Here is a 25541-nt window from a genome sequence, read left to right on the forward strand (position 1 = left end):
ATTAGAAAGCTTGTAAATCAATTGTTTAATTCATAAACAAAACCTGGAGATTGACTGAAGTAGCGTTGATCTACTTTGCACTTGCATAGCAAATGCAGTTCGAAGGCTAGCTGGCTTGACTTCATGCTCCATCTATAAGTTTATAAAGTAAACAAATGTAGATGAACAAACCATCTACTCGCTCCCCAGCAGAGTCGCCATTTTGTTACCGGGAATAGTGTCTATGCAGAACTGCTAATCCCACTAAGGCTGGTAGCTACCTTAGAAACAAAAAATCTAAAACTACTTTCGTTTTCCTTTATGAAAGATAGATGAGAGAAGATAAAGGAGACCAACCTCTGTCTTGAACTTGGTTCCTTGCTCGATTCCTCTCTCTTCTGATAGTCCTTTGCTACTTGCTTTCTTACCCGGCTTCACAAAGTACCTATAGAATCAAAGCAGCATAACACTATATGAGAACATAGATCTATTATCATAAGCAATATAGGATCAGATGTATATTAACCACACAAATGCATAAAACATCAATCGCACAAGTGTATGGAGGAAAAATTGAATAGTTTTATTGATAATCAAGAAAGATCCAAGAGAATTACAACCAATTGTTCTGACCCAGCATCATCCTCTCAGCAAGTAAGCCCTTCTTCACCTCATGAAAAGCTTAGATCACCCAACACTATGATGTTGTCTCAAGAAACCAACAACACTTCCTTACAAGATGCAAAATTCCAGCCTCTGGATCTCTGGGATGAGGGATCCATATATAGATGTCTGCAAGGGAGGTGAGTTAGCTTGAGATTTGATTAGTGTCTTCCCTCTGATATTTCTTGATTCCACTTGGAGATTGATGATATCTTACTTATCCCTAGTCGAATTCAGAGAGTCAAGAGTCACAAGAGAAGTTTTTGGAAGATTCCATGCTTCTCCACCTTGCGGATTGACCCTGCCATTTGTCCCTTCTCTCCCATCGCACCCCATAGAAGGGATTTTTGAAATGTAACACACCTACTGTGTGTATTTAGGTGGGATGCAGCGCACTTTGCCTATGGAGCAGGTGAAATGGTCTAGTTTTGACCAGTTCTGAGTAGTTTTTCATGGAGAACTTCTGGGAGATGCTGTAATCAGTGGACCTTGTTCTTTTAGGGGTTGGAACAACACCTTTAGGGACTTAGGAGCCCTTAGTTTATGGACATTTATGCTTGGGGTTGAGTGCTAAAAAATGTCTATAACATTCACTCAAAGTACAAGTCGATCCATGTGAGAGATGTTCTGGAGTCGAACATGGAAAGACATCTCCTGATTACCAGCCAATGATGTAAGCTGTTAACAGGTGCGAGAGGAATCATCGATAATGATGATGACCCTCAACATACTACAGTACAATTCACGTGGTGTGAATAAGGGAATTGGTGTTGAACACCACACAAAATCTTTTGATCGAAGGCCATTGATGTAAACTTGTCGCCGGAAGTGAGAAACTTGCCATTGAGGCATGCAAGCTTCAAAGTACTTAAAGGGTTGTTCCTAGATCGAATTCTTGGATAATGAGCTGATGTCAACAAGAAGTGATCCGTCATAGGAGGGCCTTAGTGAATCCCACATCAATGACACGAAATGGAGCAAATGATTTTAATGGAGGTGAAAATGATCTGATGACATAAGGTTCAGGGTGGCGGTCATGAAAGAATGGATTGTAAATGTATTGTAGTGGATGAGACACAGGTGAATTCTCTGATCGACTTCTCTTGAACATATCGGTGACACTGACATGATGGATTGGCAGCGTTAAACACAAATATGGATGGTGTGATGGACCCATGGTGATATGACCAGTGAATGGAAAAACCCAACCCGACTCGGATGCGGAGTGAAAGTGTCATGTTCAAGAGCGACTTGCTACCAATAAATTTTCTTCAAGTTTTCTTCCCAAATTTTCCCCAGTCATTGCTAACCAGTACCTCTTTATTTTTGTCAAGCTTGAGGAGGATAACATATGCTTGTTCTATAATTTTCCCTTCGGGCAAACCCATTGCTATGTTTTAACGAGCCTAGCGATAGTGAAACTCGTTCTTGTCTGTATGGACAAGTTTGTCGCTCGAGTTTTAACGAGTTTAATGAAAAAGATAACTCGGTCCTTTTCAATTTTAGAGAGTCTGAAAAAGGGACATAAAGAAAACTCTAATAATCCTTTTTGTCATATAATCCCTTGAGTCCGAAAAAGTATAAAACAATACAAAAGGGATGAATTTTCGGTACTTTTAATGAGCTGAACAGAACAAACGCTCGATCTTTTTGTATAATAATCCCTCAAGTCCAAAAATATTAAAATCTAAAGGAGGGATAGCATTTTCGGTCACTTTAACGAGCTGGAGAGGCCAATTGCTCGGCAATCTTTTCATATTTTATGAGTCAGATGAAAAGAGCTTAAAGGAGACTCGTTTTTCAAGGAACGAGTGATAAATTTGGGTAGCAGCTGAATCCAGGTAAGGTTTTGAATTTTCCAATCACGGCAGTGTCACAAGGATGGCTAACAGGACCACTCTTTGCAGCTTTTCCTCAAAAAGGGTAAACAATCAAATGGAGGTGAATGATCGACCAATACAGAGTGGAGGTGATGATGAGAACACGACCAAGGCTTCAAAGGATAATGATAATACATTCACGATGGTTATTTACCGGAAAATGGTTCATTTTGTAATGAGCTTAAACTCTGGAGGAACATTTGCTCATTGCTTATGTTTATTTTTTAATGAGCTTGAATTCCACGTTAAAACTGCTCGATCCAGTCGTATAATAAGGATGTCTCATATAATTGGCAATTTTTTAAAGCTTTGCCCCGCATCCTTTCTTTATGCAAGTTAGGAAATGACCAATCCTACAAGTTTAAAGGGTTAGAGGACCTACAAACTTAAAAAATAAATGGTCGCTCTTTGCTTACACGCCAAAAGGTTCGCATGCCCCCAGGTATAGTGAAAAATTTCCAGGTTACCAAAGATTGTTCTATCCATACTTCAGGCAAAACACTTTCTCGACGATGTCTACCAAAATAAACAAAGGTGAGTGGCGCAACTGGCTCCACTCACATAACTTTGACGAAGGAATCTTATTCTAGTCTAATTTCATAAACTAGTCATATATCCTTCAGGGAAACCTACCCTATACCCAAGGTTTTCCTGTCGAAACAGGCCAGGGTGCATGCCCCCTGGGTTTCAGCCATGTCCTCTGAATCACTCGCGCTCATCAGGTAGACGGACTGGGGATTGATGAGACATTCCTTGTGTGAAAAGACCATTCATGGATGGTATTTGACTATTTGTGATGTGTGAACTGGGGAATGAAAGCTGGTCTACGAGCTTGACCACTCTTCCTTCATGCAGAAAACACATTACTCTAAAGAGTGAGGAGACAATGGCTCCCATGCAATAAATATAGTCACGTCCAAGGAGTAGATTATAATCCAGGGGTCCTTGGACTACCATTACATTCATGTGAATGGTTTTCCTTCTCAATGTTATTGGCACATTGGGAAGGATCCCTAACGGTCGACTGGTTCCTTTGTCAAAACCTGTTAGATTTCTCATTTCAGTCAAAAGCGATGGTGAACCAAGCGCTTTCCAAGCCATTGAGGAAAGGATACTCACAGAAGCCCCTTCATCTATTATGGTACCGGCCATGACCATTCTATATATTTGAGAAATGATTTGAAATGGTACACTAGCCGGTAAGCAGGGTCTGCCTAGTAGATTCCAATCGAAGGAAACAACTAGGTTGCTTGGAGGTGGGACCGAATAGACGGCCGAATATGACTCTGACGAACTTCCTTCCTGCGGTAAAGGAATGGGTAGACTACCCCCATGTTCATCGAAGTCTGTGCTTACGAAGAGAATTTGGATGGTGTTGTTCTTGTTCTCTCCGGTGACTGTATCATCTGAAGATGGATCCTCTAAAGGCAAGACCGGGTCAACTGTCGCCTCGACCTTTTGACTTTCGTCTGGTGTGGATTTAGATGGTTTATCCTCAATGATAGATGCTTCGGCCGACCACAATGGTGTGTCAGCCAGATCTTCAACTAGTGACGGACTCGACAAGAGTTTCTTATATCGAGGAGGAAGTCGTAACGGTGAAACCAGACGGTCGTCCAAAACTCTTTTAGCCTCGTCTAAGAAGGGACAACGGTGGACGGTGTGATCGCCTTCACACATTTTACAAGGAAATTTACATTTTCCTTTTTGTCCAGGTGCTTCACTTTCACTAGTTGACGGTGTCTTTTCAACATGATCATCAGAGGTTGATGACACCGGATTGTGTAAATGAGGAGACCAGTCCCTTAAGATCCGAGGGATGTAAGGACAATCTCGATGATAGTGGTCTCCTTTGCAAATGACACATGGTGATTTAGGCCTGGATGGTGCAGTGTGTGGATTTTCACTAGACGATGCCTGGTCACCTCTTTTCGCCTTTGGCTCCTTCTTCTTCTTCTCCTTCTTCTTCTCAGTTACTTGATTTTTGGATTTACCAGCTTTATCAAGAGAAGAGGAAGGAGGAGAGGGAGAACTGGATGAAGTAGAAGGTTGGGGGGTAACTTTGGCATCATTTAGTTGCTGACTTGATTGTTCAGGAATCACGGTGTTCTTAACGATGGAGGTTGAGAAGAGCCATACGGGCAAACCAATTGTCAATCTTGGAAGCGACAATGTGGTCATGTGGGGTGCACCAACATCTCCCCAAGAGGAGAAAGGACTAGGATTTCCTCCAAGGGGAAATCCTTGGTTGGTGGACTCCATTTTTCTCAACCTAACACCAACGTAGGAAAGGTGATGTTTATTCCAATTAACATAAATTTTAGACGCTTTGACACAACTTGTTTTTTCAATTTTTAAGAGTCGAGAAAAAACAAAAAATGACTCTAGTCGCCTTCGATTTTTAATGAGCCTGAAGTGACAAGTGCTCAGATGGACCTTTTCCTTTAAGGAGTCTGAAAAGGAATAAAAGAGACTGCTCTGGAAATCTAGACAGAGGGATTACCAAACCAATCACAAAACTGCAGAATACTTTTTACGGTACGGCAATCAATCTTCCTGGATGCTGTGTTCAGTGCATTACGATCGATACGGCAGCAGACACAGCTTCCTATGGATAAAGGATATAGCCTATTGTGGTCTCCCAATATATACTCGACGGTACATGGGAGCACAAGTCCGTATTGGCACTTATCGTCTCAAAGTGGAGAAATCACCCAACCACCAATGAAAAAAACAGTTACCAGTCTTTACGACACCGGAATACATCTCTAGCCTAGACTTCTAAATGTTGTACATTAGGTTCCAAAGCATTTTTAGATTCATTAAATTTATTTTACAGTTGATCTTGCTTAAGAAATTTTCCTTTCAGGTTCATCGCGTGATGTAGATATACAATTCCTAAAATGCAATCTAAGATGATAAACAATCATTTAATCTTCTTTTTTGCAATGGAAATCCTAGCTACTAAGGAAGGAGAGACGATATTCTTTCAACATAGAGCAGAGAGCACACACTATATGCACTGTCCTCAATCAAACCAACAAACAGTCTAAATGCAAATGCACATGCATGTATTTGTTTTCAGCCTCTTAATGTGTGAATGATAAAAAGAAAGCTAAGCACAAATCTGAATTATTTTTCAAAGTGACATTACTAACAAGTTTCTTTTCAAGACAAAATGAAGGCAATGATGACACTTTGCGATTTGGAATTGAAAACTTGCTTTCGACACTTGAAAAACTACTAATTCAAATCAAATACAAGAGTAGCAATGTAATCAACTATCAAGAACAATCAGATTCTCTTCTATGACTGAAAACGACACTTCCGACACTTTCAAATCAAGAAACGACAGTTCAATTACGCTACTTCTTTGTAAAAGAGAACTGAAAATGGCTCAAAATACGTAAAAACATTTACATTTCATTGCACAATGGAGGTGGAATAATGGCAAGGAAGGAGGTTCCAACAGAGGTATACTGACTACAGACAGCAAAACTCCTGAAGAGAGCTAAAAGAGTGAACACAGAAACCAAAATCTAATAGCAAAAGAGGTCTTGTCTGATCAGGGCACCTGTAACACAAGGAAAGTGAGATGCAGCGCACCTACTACACACGGGAAGTGTGATGCATCTAGATTCCAAAGAAGAGACGGTGCGATGGTCTAGGGATGAGACTTCAATTGGGTTTTGGGTCATAGTTTGCAGCTCAGTTCAAGGATTTAGGCCGAGCAGGTGGTAATCAGTAAAAAAATCACAGGGGTAGATCTAAGGAGGTTACTAGAGCCACCACAAGGGCAATTAGAGAGATTGTAAATTGATTGTTCAGTTCATAAACAAAACCTAGAGATAGAATGAAGCGGCATTGATCTACTTTGCACTTGCATAGAAAATGCAGTTCGAAGGCTAGCTGGCTTGACTTCAGGCTCCGTCTGTAAGTTTATAAAGTAAAAAAATATAGACAAACAAACAATCTATTCACTCCCCAATGGATTCGCCATTTTGTTATCGGGAAATATAGTGTCTATGCAGAGCTGCTAGTCCCACTAAGGCTAGTAGCTACCTTAGAAACAAACAAACTAAAACAACTTTCGTTTTCCTTTATGAGAAGTAGATAAGAGGGGAAAGAAGGAGACCAACCTTTGTCTTGCGCTTGGTTCGTTGCTTGATTCCTCTCCCTTCTGATAGATCTTTTCCACTCGCTTCCTCGTCTACCTAGCTTCAAAGAGCACCTGTAGAATCAAAGCAGCATAACACTATCCAAGAACATAGATCTACTATCATAAACAATATAGTACCAGATATATATTGACCACACAAATGCATATATCATCAATCATACAATAATGTGGAGGAAAACTTGAATAGCTTTACTAATAATCAAGAATAGCAAAGAGGATTACAACCAATTGTTCTGACCCAGCATCATCCTCTCAGCAAGAAAGCCCTTCTTCACCTCATGAAAAGCTTAGATCACCCAACATTATGATGTTACACCAAGAAACCAGCAGCACTTCCTTACAAGATATAAAATTCCAGCCTCCGGATCTCTGGGATGAGGGATCCATATATAGATGTTTGCAAGGGGGGTGAGTCAGCTTTTGAGATTTGATTAGTGTCCTCTCTCTGATAGTTCTTGATTCTAGTTGGAGATTGATTATCTCTTACTCATCCCTGGGCGAATTCAGAGAGGCAAGTGTTACAGGATAAGTTTCTGGAAGATTCCATGATCCTCCACCTTGCAGATTGACCCTGCCATTTGTCCACTCTCGCCCATCGCACCCCATAGAAGGGATTTTCATCATGCATCGCACCTCCTGTGTGTATTTAGGTGGGATGCAACACACTTTGACCATGGAGCAGGTGAGATGGTCCAGTTTTGCCCAGTTCTAAGTAGTTTTTCATGGAGAACTTCTGGGAGAAGATGTAATCAGTTGACCTTGTTCTTTTAGAGGTTGGAACATCAATTTTAGGGACTTAAGAGCCCTTGGTTTATGGACATTTATGATTGGGATTGCAGTGCCCAAAAATGTCTATAACAGGCATCTTGGATAGGGATGTTGGATACCTTTCTTGTTGATGTTTTGGGTTGATGTATATAGCCTAGGGTCATAAAATTATTTTTGTTTTTCAACTCCAAATTAACACGATATCTATATTTCAAATATATGACTAAAGTGAAATTTTATGATGGTCGGAATTTTCACTCAAATGATATAATTGGTGTACTAAACATTATTGACTATGTTGTGTATTACAGGAGCCAGATCAGACCATGACAAAAGATCATGTCATATTAAATGAGGACATAATGTATGATGCGATGCACTAGCTACTCAAATTTTTACTTAAATTAGGAAAAAATCATATAATGGAATTTTGTGATACATCCATATTTTTTCATGATATTATTAATACTTATAGTGTATTATCCAATGTTGACAGAAATATTGAGGCACACAATGTTATGCAACTAGCTCACAAAATAGAATAAGATATAGATCAATAACCTCAAAATTAGCTTCTTAGAGGAGGCAATCTCCTTTACATTACAGAAATGAACAATTCTTGGATGATACAAATGACAAAGGCTCCTTTCTATATATAGGAGTCTAAGGGGTCACACTATAATCATAGCCAAAATAACAATAATAATGTAAGGGCACAAAAATAACAATAGTGGGATTTTATGGGGCACAATAATAACAATATGGGGACAACATTGGCAAAAAAATAACAATAAGGGGCTACAATGACAATAATAATGGGGGAATACACTAGTATTATAAGGACTTAATACACAATGTCAACCTTTCACCCTATGAAACCTATGCAATTTGGAGTATTATTGAACAAAATAAATATATATGGGAGAAATTAGAAATATTTAGCTATATTAATGTTACCTGTGAGTAAAAAAATACTCTCCAAGTTGAATTATTGAATTTGGCCTTGAAATCAAGGCTAGGAGTGTGTTTTTGTGAAGTAGGCCAAAATTGCCTTGCTTCTCTAAAATACACACCCATGCTTCATTTCTTGGCCAATTTGATTGATTCAAATTATATACTATTTAATTACTAATTTTACAAACTAATTTTCTTCTAGTAAGTTTCTCCTCTTCACAAATTGTTGACACTTTTGGGGAGACACCGTGAACTATAATTTCTCCAACACTTTCATTTACATTAAGTTTGACCTTCAGATCACTAAATTAGAAAAATTTGATTGTATTACTGTTACTTATGAACAAAAAAATACGCTCCAAGTTGAATCATTCAGTATGGCCTTGAAATGAAGTTTTGGCGTGCATTCATGTGAAATAGGCCAAAATTTCTTCACTAAAATGCACGCCTAGGCTTCATTTATTGGCCAATATCATTTACTCAATTTTTAGATTGTTTATTTTATTATTTTTAACACTTTCACATTGGTATATATTTACTAAGTAATAGAATAGAAAAAATATTAATTTTCTTAGGGCTAGAAGTATATGTTGTAGATAATTGAATTTTAAAACGTTTTCAACATTTTCACATTGCATTCACCCCATATCATCATAAGCAATTATGTAGAGAGAACATTAGAAATAGCGATGCAATGGAACAAACATAGGTTTGCCATGATATCTCTGTTATAGGGCTCAACATCTCTCCTTCATATCTTTGTCATATTATTTTCTCATATCACAGATAAGAAGGCCCAAAGAGGTTGATATCATACCCAAGAATTGAGGCCCATTAGGGCATTATTACACCATAAGGCTAAGGCCCACTAGGGCGTTATTACACCACAAAACTTAGCATATTACAAAATTTTTACACCACAAGACTAAGGACCATTAGGGTGATGTTACACCACAATAATGAGGTACAATTTCACAAACCCATAGGATAGAATTATCATTATATCACTCCCATTAATTACAGGTCCTGGTGTGCACTTATTTGAGGCACACAAACCCTTTCTTTAAACTTTAAAATCCATGCAATTTGGAGTGTTTTTTAACAAAACAAATATATATGTGAAAAACAAAAAAACATTTAATTTTATTAATATTATTTATGATTAAAAAAAATACACTCCAAGTTGAATCACTGAATTTGGCATTGAAATGAGGAATGGGCATGCATTTTTGTGAAGCATGCCAAAATTGTCTTACTTCACTAAAATGCACTTCCATGCATCATTTATTGGCCATTCTGATTGATTCAAATTGTATGTTGTTTATTTTATTATTTTACACACTTTTTCATTTGTATATATTTACTTTGAGCTTAAATATTTATACTTCAAATTTCATACAACATTCTAAGTTTCTCTTTGACTTTCCTTATGTGAAAGTTGTGTATAAGTGGGAAACATGGTTATGGAGAATATGTTTCAGAGATGATGCAAGGTTATATCTTAAGGTTAAGTATTCTCCAATCATTTCCCATTTCAAATTGCATTACAAATAGTGTAATTGGTTTGTCTCGATAGTGCATATGTTGGAAACTAGCTTCATGTCAATTTTAAATATTTTGACCACAATATCAAATAACCAAACACATTCATAAGATTAGGTTAACTAAACATGAAAGAAACTATAAACTAAAGGCATAATAATCATAGAAAGTATCAACAAAAATAAGCACACATGAAGACACAAGTACTTATGGTGGAAACCCTTTCGGGAGAAAACCACCATGCTACTGCACTGCTCAATTCTTATATTAAATTGTTGAACAAGATTTTAGATGGATTACCTTAAAACCATAATATGTAAGACTTGGATTCCTTCACAGTATGATGGAACCTATCAGTTATGAAATATTTTTCTCTTATGGATCTACGAACAACCATACAGTAAAGACCACCACAATCAATGATCCTCACCCAAATCCCATTGGACTATCCAACTCTTATTCGATGAATAATTTTTTTTCTTCTACTAAATCTGCGAAATCACTATCTACTCTAACGTCTTCACACCTTCACTTCCTCCATGTGAACCACATTTCATATATTTTCAAACTGGGCTCTCAATTTGCTCAACATGAGCAACCCAAAAACACATCATTCTACAAGGAAAAATATGAATCAAAAACTCTTCTCGGAGGGGGTTACTTATTATATTATACTCACAACAAACTCTTCTCTCTCACATCATAAGCTTCTACTTCTCTACCACTTGCAATCATGTGAACACTGAATTCTGCACATATAACTCTAATATATCTCGGCAATACTGCGCAAGTAGTTGCTACAATCCCTACTCACTCTTAATTCCCTCACAATGGCATATTCTCACACTTTAAACTAAGCCAACCAAATGAACTTAAATCCTTCGTCTATTTAACATTTTATGAGATGACTAACTGTGTAAATGCTATAAGTTATGGAGTGATCAACAATTATTTTCACACATCTAAATTTGATTGGATCCAACTCCTTGACTTGATCAAGAAATTATCTCCACTAAATGATGGATATTTTCAAGTCTAATTGACTTCTGGAAACTCCCTTACTTTTTTCGACCATATACTAGAAATTTTTTATCAAGAACATCGTCCTAATACCAAAATTAGATGAGATGAGCAACAAATACGAATAAATATTAGCTCTAAGTCTCAGTCACATGCACAACACTAGTTGATCTCGATTGGCCACATGCATATGCATAATTTTCAACAACTAGAGCCTCACATCCGCATGCATAGGCTTGTCTTCATGCAGTTGTGACAAAGGATAAGAAACTTATGCAACTTAGCTCAGAACTTGCCCAAACTTCTTCCAGAGTTTGACAAGCCTATGTAGGACCTCTAGAAGCTATTAGCACCTCTGCAACACTTCACCAATTCACATTACTATCATCATCACAAGTCAAATTAGGTTGACTTGGATGCCAACCAACAAATACACTAACACCTAGGCCATAAAATTTATCCACAACAACTCTTCCATCAATATGTAGCTCCAGAACATGTCAGACATCCTCCAATACTTGTACAACCAACTTAAGCATCCTAGGGCACTTCTAGATGTTATCACCAAAAAATGATCACCTAGCCATTTCTAACTAGGTGGATCGAAATACACCATTTAGATTTAATTTTACCATGGTAAAATCACTTTCACTGTGGAAAATAATTTAATAAACCACTTAAATTAAAATATTTTCTAATTTAAATAAAAAAACCCCATGAGAATAATTAGATAAATCGATATTTATTTAATTTTCTCTAGGAATGATTATTAAATCATTATTTAATAATTATTCCTTGTCACATTTGACTAAATCCCTTAGGAATATTTAAATAAATCATTACTTATTTGAATCTCCTTATTTCTATTATTAGAATAATTATAAAGTCACTATTTAATAATTATTTTGATTTCACACGTTTCTTGTTTCTCGTGAAATAATTTATAAATCATTTTATTTGTTAATTATTTCTAAATAAAGGTATTAACCATTTTAAATTCCTTTTCCCTCTCCAATAAACGTAATAATGTATTCCAAGTAGTTAGATCTGAATTTGGTTAATAATAGTTTATTATTTTCCATTTTTGAGATTAACTCCATACTTTGTTATATAAAGGAGGGTTTTTTCATTAATTCTTCACCATGATCATAATCATCGTCAACATTATCATCATTTTTCTTGATCTCCCACTTTGAGTTCGTCACTTTTGTTTGGGTTTTTCACATTAAGGGAGAAGATCAATTTTCTGAAGAATCAAGCATATCAAAGGACCCATCCCACACAAGGGGACTTACATACCAACTTGTAGATCTCCTTCACCAGGTGTTGTCAATAAAAGATTTATTCATTTAAAAAAGTCTTTCCAATTGGGTTATTCTACTAGATTCTTTATATTGTTTCTTTCTATTGTGGGTTATATTTTCTTTTATTGCAGGTTTTCTATTTGTGTTTTAGATCTAAGATGACAATAGCTATCAACTTGTTGTTAGGTTCACTTGTCACCTAGTGACTTAAGTGAAGTATTGTTGGTACATCTTCCAAGAATTTTGACACTAACAATTGATCCTCTTCAAACCATATGTATCATACCATCAACATGAGGACCCAATGCGAGACTTGGAGACCTAATCAATAAGGCTCCTGGACTCTAACTCATATAGAGCCATATGAAAAAAGAGTAACACGTGTAACAACATCACGAACAAGGAGGTCATCACATCTCTACTTTGCTCTAGACGTGCAACACCTCTACACAACTGATCATCATGGAATATGAAACTCACCACCATCCAAATCTATGCTACAACATGATCATGAGGACCATGACACCCTCTACTCACACTTTCTATGTAGCACCATCAAATAACTACTCCATCCTCAGATCTACATGATAGTAGACATGCCAAAACCAATCTAACACATCATCCATTTACAAGCCACCTGTAACCAAACCAACTGTCCTACAACCCATGCTACTTCTTTGACATTTCCAACCAACAACACATCTGTAAAAATACAATATTCATCAATGCCAACAATCTTCCCCTTTCGCATTGATGACAACCCCAAATGATCCAATCATCTGAATAATCCTCTAATGATTGATATTCTTCCTCAAATTTCCCTCTTTGACATCAATGGAAAAGAGCTAAACATGTCAAGGAAAAATTCTATATGCTCCTATCCATGCAATGGGCTCCGTCAACAAAAAAAAGAAAAAATTGCTCAAAAACTGTATATGGGTGATGAACCGTGGGATACAAGACTAAAAGATGTGAGTAATAACAACACTCCCCCACATAACAGAAAAAAGTATGTAGTAAAATTCCCCTGGACATAAGCTATTTCCAATCAACATCACACTATATTAGCAATATACATCTCATATCAGCAACAACAAAATCCATGTAATATAGTAGTAGTAGATCAAATAAAAAACATAGAACAACAACAAAATATGACCAATCAGAAACAACAACTTTGATAAAATCTATAGTAACAACATACATCCAACCAAATATGAAGAAATAACAAAAAATACATCATCTCCACAATGTACTATCCAACAACATATAACTCATACATCAACAAAAACAATGACTATCTGGAAACAACATCTTTCACTCATATCTCAACGAGCATCTATAAAATCCTCTGAGGAAAACATGGTGGAAAAAATGTGTGATAAAAGGGCTGCAATAGCATGACCATGAAAACTCCACTGAGTGCAAACATCTCCATGGGTGAGTGTAAGAAGCTCCTCCACATGGACCAATGACTATGACAAAATGATATGCAACAAAGTACAAGGATTCATAGACTTATTACATGGCTATAAAATACGACACGTGATTGTACAATGACATCGATAATCCTATACATATGGTTGAACCATGACTCACTTGATTCTCTCCTAATGCATGCATGACTCCATAGATGTCTCCATGTATAATAGACCAACAAGATAGGACAATGACAATACATGACTCTTACAATCACACAAGTGTGCTCTCCTCTATGCATACCCCAATATAATGATATAACATGAGTACATGGTATCCATGAGCAACAATATATGCTCCATACAACAACATCAATGAAAATACAATACATGTCATATGCATCAAATACTAGCCCTCCATGAGCAATGATATAACCTCCATATGTAGCAGCAACAAATAGGAGTACCATAGATAGAACATGGTATTTCATGGCTAATCTCAACATCTCAACCTCTCACCAACAACATGTGTGTAACAACAACAATAAAATTTGTAGCAACAACATAATAATAACCACCATGCTCAACATACACATAACCATCTAAAAGAAATAACATGGCATAGAAGCAACAACATATATATATATCGATTGTAGAAGCTACAACACTCCAAACTTTTGGCATGCATCCAATTTCTGAGCCTCCTTTGATATTTTTTACTTGATTACTACACGCACTCAGGTTCACATCATGAGCTCATGTGAGTATTCACACCCACCTTGCTTGATGATTACACCAACAAATTTTGCATGTTGATGTCAATATCGTGCTTGCGACCATGTTATGGTTATACACAAGGTCTTCACTTTATGTGTACATGTTGTGTTCTCTATGTAAACGTCCATCATGCTCACACACGAAGTCTTATACACTGTCACACAAGCATCGTCATGGTCAACCAATGATCAATCAAAAGTGTCGCGCTTGTCTCTCACACTGTCGGCTAGTCATGTTGAGCATATGTGTCTGTATGGTTTGAGTCGTCTCATCTTCAAGTCATGTATCTGTGTGTTTGCAATTTTATGTATGCATCTTTTCACTCGCTCACACACTTCGTCATTTTGATGAAGTTATAATGACCGGATTCCCCTCCAATAGCTAGACCTCCACCCTACCATCAACTCGATCCACTATCACCCAGAACAGTGTAGAAGCACCATGTAAGCCATTCGAAGTTGCACTTCCTGCGAGCAGATCAATCAACCTTCATGTTGGTCAACCAGATTGTTTGACCCGATAGTCACCCTAGGACTGACTCCCCTCAAAAATTGTACAGAGGCTGTAGAACTTTCCCGCTCTGCTAACTAAGATAATTGTGCAGACATGTCAGATAGACACCCAGTGTTTGTCCCTGTCTCCCTCAGAAAATTGCATAGTGTTTCAAACCATCCCTTCAATTAGTCAACCGGTTGCTCACCTGTAAAGTTGTGCAATCTTCATGAGCAATCCTTCTACTATCCAACAGTCCACACAACTCATAAATTGCATAAAGGTGATCAGCAGGCCAGCCACCTAGTGGCAGTGCAGTTTTCCCTGCTAGTAGCTCCTAGCAGTCGACTGCCATTTCCCTCTAGGAATTACGTATTTTTTTCTACGAAGCTCCAGCAACGGACTTCCAGTTCCCTCCAGGAATTATGTAGTTTTTTCTGCTAATGTGCCAAAAACTAACTGTGAGCTCCCTCTAGGAATTGCATAGTTTTGGTTGCCAAGCCCCCGCTACCCGATCTTTCCAAAAATTGCATCAATTTTTTCTGCCAGCCTTCTCACAGCCCAGAATGCTCCTCTAAAAAAATGTGCATTTTTCCCCTGTAGCAGAGCCAGACCCCACGGATAGTCACTATCAATTTGGATTTCCCGTCTCCATCACCCAGTGAGTTCTGTGCAATTTTCACCAGTAGTGCCCAGAGCCTCCATCCAAACTAGAAACTCACAACCTCGTCTCCTCTCCCAGTCACGTGCATCTAAAATGATAATGCATCATGGTAGACTAGGAGGTTTATGTATTTCATGTCATCTCATCATGAATCACTGAATATACAGGTACAAAAAGAAACATGGCACGATGATGAATGGGATGAACAAAGGGAGTGCATGCAGAAGGACATGTTTGTCAACACACTAACAAACGATGCATGCAAAGAGATGTTCTCGTGAAAATATGATCATTCAAAGATATGTTCACAGATGGACGGACAAATGAACATACAAGGATGTGTTCACAGATGGATGGATGGATGAGCATGCGCTCTTCACGAACAAGCGAACCTGTCAAGCATGCCAACATGCAGGAAAGGAGCAACGTGCAAATGCAACATCAAGCGAACCAACGACCATCGAACACTCTGCGCACTTTTCCATGTGGAGGTGAAGTTGTGACATATCATGAGGACATCCATCACCAAGAAACACTACAGTGTGACATGAACACCAACAATAGCACGAATGTATGAGCACTGTCATGTCGAGCCTGGTCATGATTCATGTCATCCACATCTCTATTGTGGGCCATACTTTCAATGAATGTAATGTAATGTGGAAGTCCAAGAGACCTAGAAAATTCATGTAAAGTTGAAAGGTCGTGGAAGTCAAATGGTTATGAGGGTAGTCAAATAGCCTCAAGGGTCACTTTCACCGTTGGCTATAAATACCCCCTCATTTTTACATGAAAAGGACTTTTCACCTCAGCTCCTCCCACATAGCCTTGAGAGTCTGTAATCATTTCTTTGAGAAGTAAGTAGTCGCTCCAATGCCCCACCCATGGGGTTTGTGATGTATTGTTAAACGATGAGTCTTGGAAATTTCACTTAATTTAGAAGCTTGCTAAAAGGCCAGCACATTTTCACACATGTATTGTAACTGTTGTAAAACTGATCTTGAACACTTGTAATGCATATTTATTTAACCTGTGTTTAACACTTGGACTCATTCATTTGTTGTAATGCATATGTATTAATGAAAATATGTTGTATGAGTCGTTAACAATGTCCTGTCTGTGTTGGTTACCTCCTTGGACATCAGACAGACCTTTCACATAAACTTACTATAAAAATCATCGCACTCACATGGACTCCTCCACTATGTGTTGTACGTGTTATCTTTCCTTGTGTGTTCTGACTATCGCATCCGTGTGGACTACTCTTTCGGAAACTGTGCACGTCCTGTTGTGCTGTGTGTTCCTGACAGAGTTGGGGCTTCCTCCCATCTGACTTGGGACTCACTCCCACATTCTCCCTCTATAGTGAAAGAACCATTGACACAAGTAACACTAGAAATCATCAAGCATGTGAACCTCACAACTCGAACATAAAGCCAACCACTCTCCTATGCTGACAAGCAAGAGCCGAGGCAAATCTTTAAGATAATGGCAACTCGGCCATCATACTGGATGGGAATCCCACACCAAATGATGTGAGGTCAAGTTGGGACTTCATACCGAGGTGATCCCCTGAATGTTGGCGGGTCTAGCATCGTCAATATTTCTGGAACTAGAAGGAGGGCCGCTAGTTGTATATGGATGAATATCCTCTGACTCTCACTCATCAAACATTTGGTCAAGGTAGTAACTCGCACTCCCTCTCACCTACGCGTGACTTTGTAATTGGTTACTTCTCACCTCCCAGGACTGAACACGAAATTCCATATCATCACCTTCACTCTATCTGTCCCAGCACTCACCAATTCACAAAAGCAGTTAGATAGATCCTAGGCATACAACACCTTCCATACACATCAAGGAAGCCAAAACCAACTCCCACAGGGGTTCTGGTATCATCACTGGAAGAAGTAACTCTTGCCACACTTGAAGGTCTAACAGCAGCTATTGAAGATGGAGAGGAACCTTTAGTCTTCCAACAAGGGGAATGAGACACCCTTATGATCTTGGAATCAGACTCAGCTATAGGAGGCGAAGGGGAAGGTAGTGGAGGAGGCGAAGGTGAAGGTGAAGACGAACCAATAGAATCAGATCTGGAATCATTAGATTCTAAAGAAGAGGAGGATGAAGAAGAATAAGAGATGGCTGACCAAAATCTCAAATGGATGACTCAGGGACCATTGGCTCTCCTAGGTGTTTTGCACAAGATGCCGATGAGAGTAGAGAGAATGGACATCAAGTTCAACCCTGACAACATAGTGAAGGAAGAAGACCATTTGGATAACTTCTACATGTAGCTACAGACCCTTGAGCTACGGTATGATGACGTAGCATGTAGATTGTTTCCATGTTCCTTGGACAGTCACACAGCTGCATAGTATCACAACCTTCCACCAAACTACATACAGAACGGGGGTGTATTCAAATGCATGTTTCTTTAAAATTTTGTTGATGATAAGACCCCAACCATGTTACTCAAAGAATTGGGAAGCTTGAAGATGGAGGGGAAAGAAAAGGTAAAATATTTCAATTAGAGGTTTACATGCATATTGAACAAGTTTGTAGTGGACACCTAACCTCTTGACCCCATCACTATTGATTACTACACATTTGTACTACCAACCAACAATGCATAGTTCATCAATTGAGCTACAAAATCAACTCAATTGGAAAACTACGAAGAGGATATTTCTGTTGAGAAATATTTGTGCACGATTGGAGTCATAAAGGATGATGAACCAAGAAAGGACTCCAAATGCGTGAGTAGAAAGTACCAAGCAATGGCGAGCAAAGGAAGAGACAAGGAAATAAGTGACAATGAAACCCTCACTCACCTCATCAAGAACTTGATGACAGAAGTGTCTGAGCCTAAACAATGGAAAATGGAAACATCTACAAGCAGCCATCCATCCAGACAGAGACAAGGAAGTAGTTCATCAGGCAACAACTGGTACACTCCAAAGGCTGTGCAGATCTCTATGTTCCACCTTGATCAGTGTGCAAATCATGAGTTCTGTTATTCCAAGAAGAACATCACCTTGAGAACTCTTATTTGGACTAGAGGTGAGTCACAAGCTCTGTATGCAGTCATACATTTAAAGTGAAAAACAACATGCAGGAGTAGCTGGAAGATAGAGATAATGACAAAGATGTTGCACTTGATGAAGCATCAAGTTCCGGGCATGTGGTGAACATGTATCAATGCTTGCAAGTAGTGTTGAAGGCAAACACCATGAAAAAACCCCCAAAGTAAAATGACCACTACAATCTTAGGAGTAAAGGGCTCCCCTTACACTTGGGGAAGCATAAGAAAAGATGAGACTGTTGTTGAGGAAGGATGATCCACTAGCTACCCCCAAGTAGAAAACATAAAGCAAGTCTAGGAGGACAGCGGTGGACAAGAGAACATCCATGAGAAACAAAATGCAGAACACTCCGCCAAACAACATGAAAATGAGTCCTACCCATGACACCTCAGTGAGTCTTCCACCTCTGGACTACAACATTGTAGATGCCATGAAGAAAACTTGCACGAACCTCAGTTTGTTTGAGTTAGCAAAGATCCAGAGTCAGTGAGACATCTTGCTATGTGCATTAGGACAGAAAACAATGGATAGCACAGCCTGTACCAGCAAGTTAGCCATCACCCCTCCCAAATCACTTTCCATTGTGTTAAACAAACTCCAGATGGAAGAAACAAACATAGGATGCCCTCCATTCCTACTCTCATTTTATGTTTTCAACTATAATGTTCACAGCGGCTTGGTTGATTTTGGCACGGAATCCAACGTCATGCCACTCTCCATTGCTAAGAATATCAATGCACAATGGAGTGAGACATCTGCATGAATCATCCAACTTGATCAAACATCTGTACCAACTATTGGTGAACTTTGAGATGTGATCATTTGACTATCTCATGAGAGTCGAGTCCACCAATGAATCAACATAGTTGTTGTGGACATACTGGAAGCATACGGTATACTACTCAACAGAGACTGGTCCAGCAAACTGAATAGATATTTTGCTAAGGACTAGTTGCACATGTGGCTTCTGTATAAGGGAAAAAGAAATCAAATACGAGTGGTATCCGAGAGGTATATGAAGCACAATGTTCCTCCCCTTAATGGCGAGAATGAAATGTTGGCCTTCATAGAACTCATATTTGGCAACTGCCGCCTGGAGATGACGTTGGGGTGTTATCCTGCAAGTTCAGCTCCAACCCCACCAGACACGCAGTTGCATCTCCTTCCTTGCCCAACTAATGGTAATGAAACATGTACAGTACACTGTACCAATAGTATCTGTAGTTGTACCAATAGTAGTAGCAGTAGTACAAGCACATCAAACGGTCTGTGTATAGACAAGTTGTGGACCATATACTTTGATGAATCAAAGACACAGGATGAATTAGGAGTTGGGTGTGTCTTGATCAACCCATACAATAAGAAGCATTTGGTTTGAAGTCACTTGGATTTCGAGTGCATGAACAACATTACCAGGTACGAAGCACTCATGTTGGGATTGTAGAAATCCATCAGCCTCAACATGGTTGCACTCAAAGTGATACTACATTTCATGGCTAATGTTGACGTCTTCAAAGATGCAGCAATAGATGATGATAAGCGTGAGCACTCTCTACAAGCATAAGCTGGTAACACGAAAGGCCACCTTATCACGAAGGGTGTGGCATCATTGTAAAAGCGTTATGACTTGCAAGAACATTTTCAGGGGTTGAGGAATAACAAAACTCATAGCTCCACCATGATGCATGAATTGATCAACTTGGGAATAGAACAAGATCTGAATTTCATCAATATTGGTACATGTTGCACACAACAAGAGCAGCAAGCCTTTTTCCACCTATTCAAACAGTACCAAGATGTGTTTGCGTGGACATATGTTGATCTAAAAACTTATGACACGTCGATAATCCAACACATCATTCCAATCAAAGAAGGAGTCAAGCCATATCAGCAGAAGCTAAGGAAAGTGTTATCTCAAAATCAGGCCCTGGAAGGCTGCAGACCAGGAAGACTTCAAGTAACTATTTCAAACCGACTTTAGGCTGAGGCTTAGCCTCCTCAACCTGAGAGGGCTCTCTCTTGATGGATTAATGATTTTGATTAAAGATAAGATGGCTAACTCTTATAGAACAACTGTGAAAAATATGAATGGTGGAAACACATTAAACAAAACTATCCATTGGGCTTATGGAGTCAACAACACCTCAATATAACAATGAACTCAACCCTACATGGAAGTCAGGGCATTCAACATTTAAACATTCAGAACATAAACTCATATGGGACCACACAGTTTATAAATGTATACAGGAAGTCAGAGCACATTCAGTGAATTCTGAGTGATTATACATCCATACCACTGTAAGAATTAAGAAAAGGACAACATCACATATTCTGAACATAAAAAATCCTTCATGAATCCTGAGAAGTAAAGTCAAGCATGTATTACTGAAAATGAGTCTTACATAGGCCAAATACAAGCTTTTCCATAAAATTTTCCAACCCCTTGTACATCAGATGTTCTGCTATATATATAGCTCTTTACATGCTTAGATTCCTCTTCTAGGAAGAGGAAAATTCGAATTCTACCTGACCTGACACCTAATGACACTCAAAACTAACTATTAAATTCAAATGACACCTAATTAGCAGTCCTAGAGACCTAATACAACTAGGAGTGTACCTCCTTATCATGATTACAACAACCTTATCTAAGCATTAAACACTCCTTTTGACACATAAAACTCCATGAAGTCGAATTTGATGAAGCCCATAACATTCCATCTGGCCCTTGATGACTCATCCTTTTGTTGTTCCTAGAAATTAGGAAACTGTCCCTTGCTCTGTTCTGGCTGAAAAATAGGTCTTGGGACAGAGCTCATAACTTCTTATAAACAATGTATTTGGAAAAACTGAAGGAGGCTTTTGTGAACCAATCCATGCTTAACAAAAAACTCTCTTGGTTCTTTGAAACACCTTTCCAACCGTCCAGAATATTTCTTTGAAAAACAGGTGTCAAACAGAGAAATATGCCTGTGGAAAACTTGCACCTACAGCAGTTTCGTAGCGCAAGTTTGATCATTCATTTCTCTCAAATCATAATGGATTTGAAGAAAGTGGAAGAGGTTTTTTTATTTCAGTATCTTATGAACGAAAACCTCTTTCACGTTTTAGAGATAAGCTTTCAAATGCTCAGAAACGCTTCTAGAAGTTGACTAGTAAAAACAGGGAAACAAAACTCCTTTTTAGAGTTTCATTCTTATGCTCATCTTCGAATCCTTCTGCTGACCATGTTGTCTCTTTAATCATATGAAATGCATTAAATCAACCATGAAATCTGATCCTACACTTTAATTAAGACAAATAGCTCCTTTAATGCTACCTGAAGCATCATCTAGCTATGAAACAATTTCCACTTTTATAACATGTAGCTTAGAATTCAACAAAAATGTCCTCCTTCTACTTGTTTTGCCCTTGCTGAATGTTGACACTTTGTAATTGATCTTTTGCAGAGATTCCCCTTTGAAAATATTTCCCTTTGTCTCTCAAAATTGGTCCACTAATTCATAATATGCTCCTACAGCAGTTTCGTAGCGCGCTACGAAACTGCTGTGTAATTACAAAAACACAGCTTTGAACCAATTTTTTTTTATTTTGAGCCTTTTGCTATCTTCAAATGTCTCTTTTCATGTGCCTTGAAGCTTTTCAAACTGAATATATATATATATATATATAGACCCCATTCTTCAAGGTATGTATGCAATATGTAACCTTGGCATTTGTGAAAGAATCTTCAAGTAACAAGGAAGAAGAGATGTATGCCAATCATTGGCAATGAAGACAACATCCTCCTCATAAGGTCTACTAAATTTTCACTATTTTGCTCTGATTTAAAGATTGTTCAGCTGTTGCCACATCTACAAAAGGTAGAATGCGGTCAAGGGCGGTATTTTCTATTGAAGGTGCTTTAGTGTGAACATTTTTCCCATTCTTTCCATATGCCTCCACATAACACCAATCAGGAATATCTGTTGTGCCAATCAGGAACCATCCATTTCTTTGATATGCTCCCAAGAGTAATTACTTTTAGCTGTCTCTGCAATCTTAGCCAAATGATCATGGGTAAAAGTAGTGCCGCATGGGTTGCTTGGATTGATAATAACCATTGCCACTGTGTTGTTGTCTGCAATTGTATGAATCCCTATGTAATGCATCAAACTAAATTGAGAAGTTTTGGCATTAGTATTCTTAAGTGATAACAGTGGCTCCACTTGGGATAGTGTGCTCCTGTAGTACACTAAGAACTCGTAGGTCCAGTGCTTTGTCCATTTTATGAAAAACATAGATTTGCTTGACGAGCATTCCTTTCCAACTTCTTGGGCCTTCACCTCGGGCTTAAACTTGATGATCATTGTGAGATAAAGAAATCTACCACTACTGAAAAAAAAATGCTCAGTCAACCTTGAGCTTATTTGCATTTACCTACCTACCTACCCTATCAGCTGCAAGCTCCACTTGTAGCTCAAGCAACATGATATTTCCAATAAAGCCAATCAATTGTCCTCTTTGATATTGGAGGCTCTTGACTGCATTCAACCTCAAAATAACCATGGTAGTGAGATGACCAAATCAACCTATAATGTATATGATCTTCATAATGCAAATGAAATTGAAATACTGATGTGCAAAACTTTGCCATGTATTCATTTATAGGGTCAAAGAAAACACGGTTATTTTGATAATCATCATAACATTCTATCTCTTTAGACAACTGATCCTTAACCACACAAAATTCCTTTGATGTGCTATCCAACTGCCTTTCTACATGATTCCCATAGACAATGTAAATTTCCTCACTATTGTGATCATTCTTTGATGTAAACTGCTGCAAGGAATCACAAAAATGAACAACCTTTTCTTCTGCCTGAGGATTATAAAAAATTTCTTCCAGTATTTCTTCTTGGTGTTTGCAATCAATTTCATATTCTTTATGATCAAAAGACTAACAAATCTGCTGCATCTTTTCATTCATATCAAAGGATGAAACATGGTTTTCACAAATAAACCCCTGCTGATCTTCATGCTGCGTTTCATGAGATGTTATACTTTCTTCTTGGTGTTGAAATGCATTGTTATGAAGAACCTCTAAAATTTCTTCATCCATAAATTCATCATCATCATAACAATCCTCCAAATATTGAATAAAACTCGTAGAATGTTTACAACAATCTTTGACCAGCAATAAGGAGGGATGACACTCTTTATACATGTCATAGAACACATCATGGAAATCAGCAAGAGAATATAATGAACCATTTTCCAAACTTTTATACCAAGACCATGCTTTTCCTTCTAAAGTGGTCATAAACATCCTCATGAGACAATCCTCAGGAAAGTGAACCTTAAGATTGCATACATGCATATGAAACCTAACCAAATGAAGAGGAGCATTGTCTTTCTTTTCATCTTTGAATATTGGAAGATCCTCTAACCAATCAACCTTTGGCATAGGATTTGGAAAACCAGGGATATGAGACCAATTCATAGGAGCATACCTGGCATTCATTCTTGCAGTGGAATTCATCTTGAAACTTCATCAAGCTACTGATCTTCTAGCAGTTGAGTCACCTTCCAATTTCTTATTCGATGTGTGGAGTCGCCAAGGTAGTTTTGCAGCCTCAAATAGATGTCTGAACTCCTACTACCTTCAGAAGTTCAACCTCTTAATTTCGGGAATGAATAGACTTCAGGCTCCCGGCAGACGCACCAAAATGTTATCTCAAAATCAGGCCCTGGAAGGCTGCAAACCAGGAAGACTTCAAGTAACTATTTCAAACCGACTTTAGGCTGAGGCTTAGCCTCCTCAACCTGAGAGGGCTTTCTCTTGATGGATTAATGATTTTGATTAAAGATAAGATGGCTAACTCTTATATAACAACTGTGAAAAATATGAATGGTGGAAACACATTAAACAAAACTATCCATTGGGCTTATGGAGTCAACAACACCTCAATATAACAATGAACTCAACCCTACATGGAAGTCAGGGCATTCAACATTTAAACATTCAGAACATAAACTCATATGGGACCACACAGTTTATAAATGTATACAGGAAGTCAGAGCACATTCAGTGAATTCTGAGTGATTATACATCCATACCACTGTAAGAATTAAGAAAAGGACAACATCACATATTCTGAACATAAAAAATCCTTCATGAATCCTGAGAAGTAAAGTCAAGCATGTATTACTGAAAATGAGTCTTACATAGGCCAAATACAAGCTTTTCCATAAAAATTTCCAACCCCTTGTACATCAGATGTTCTGCTATATATAGAGCTCTTTACATGCTTAGATTCCTCTTCTAGGAAGAGAAAAATTCGAATTCTACCTGACCTGACACCTAATGACACTCAAAAATAACTATTAAATTCAAATGACACCTAACTAGCAGTCCTAGAGACCTAATACAACTAGGAGTGTAACTCCTTATCATGATTACAACAACCTTATCTAAGCATTAAACACTCCTTTTGACACATAAAACTCCATGAAGTTGAATTTGATGAAGCCCATAACCTTCCAGCTGGCCCTTGATGACTCATCCTTTTGTTGTTCCTAGAAACTAGGAAACTGTCCCTTGCTCTGTTCTGGCTGAAAAATAGGTCTTGGGACAGAGCTCATAACTTCTCATAAACAATGTATTTGGAAAAAATGAAGGAGTATTTTTGAACCAATCCATGCTTAACAAAAACCTCTCTTGTTTTTTTGAAACACCTTTCCTACCGTCCAGAATATTTCTTTGAAAAACAGGTGTCAAACAGAGAAATATGCCTGTGGAAAACTTGCACCTACAGTAGTTTCGTAGCGC

This window comes from Pinus tabuliformis, chromosome 1_2, assembly GCF_031772625.1.
Source record: "Pinus tabuliformis cultivar Carrire ecotype Pingquan chromosome 1_2, CPIR1, whole genome shotgun sequence".
NCBI classification, from domain to species: Eukaryota; Viridiplantae; Streptophyta; class Pinopsida; order Pinales; family Pinaceae; genus Pinus; species Pinus tabuliformis.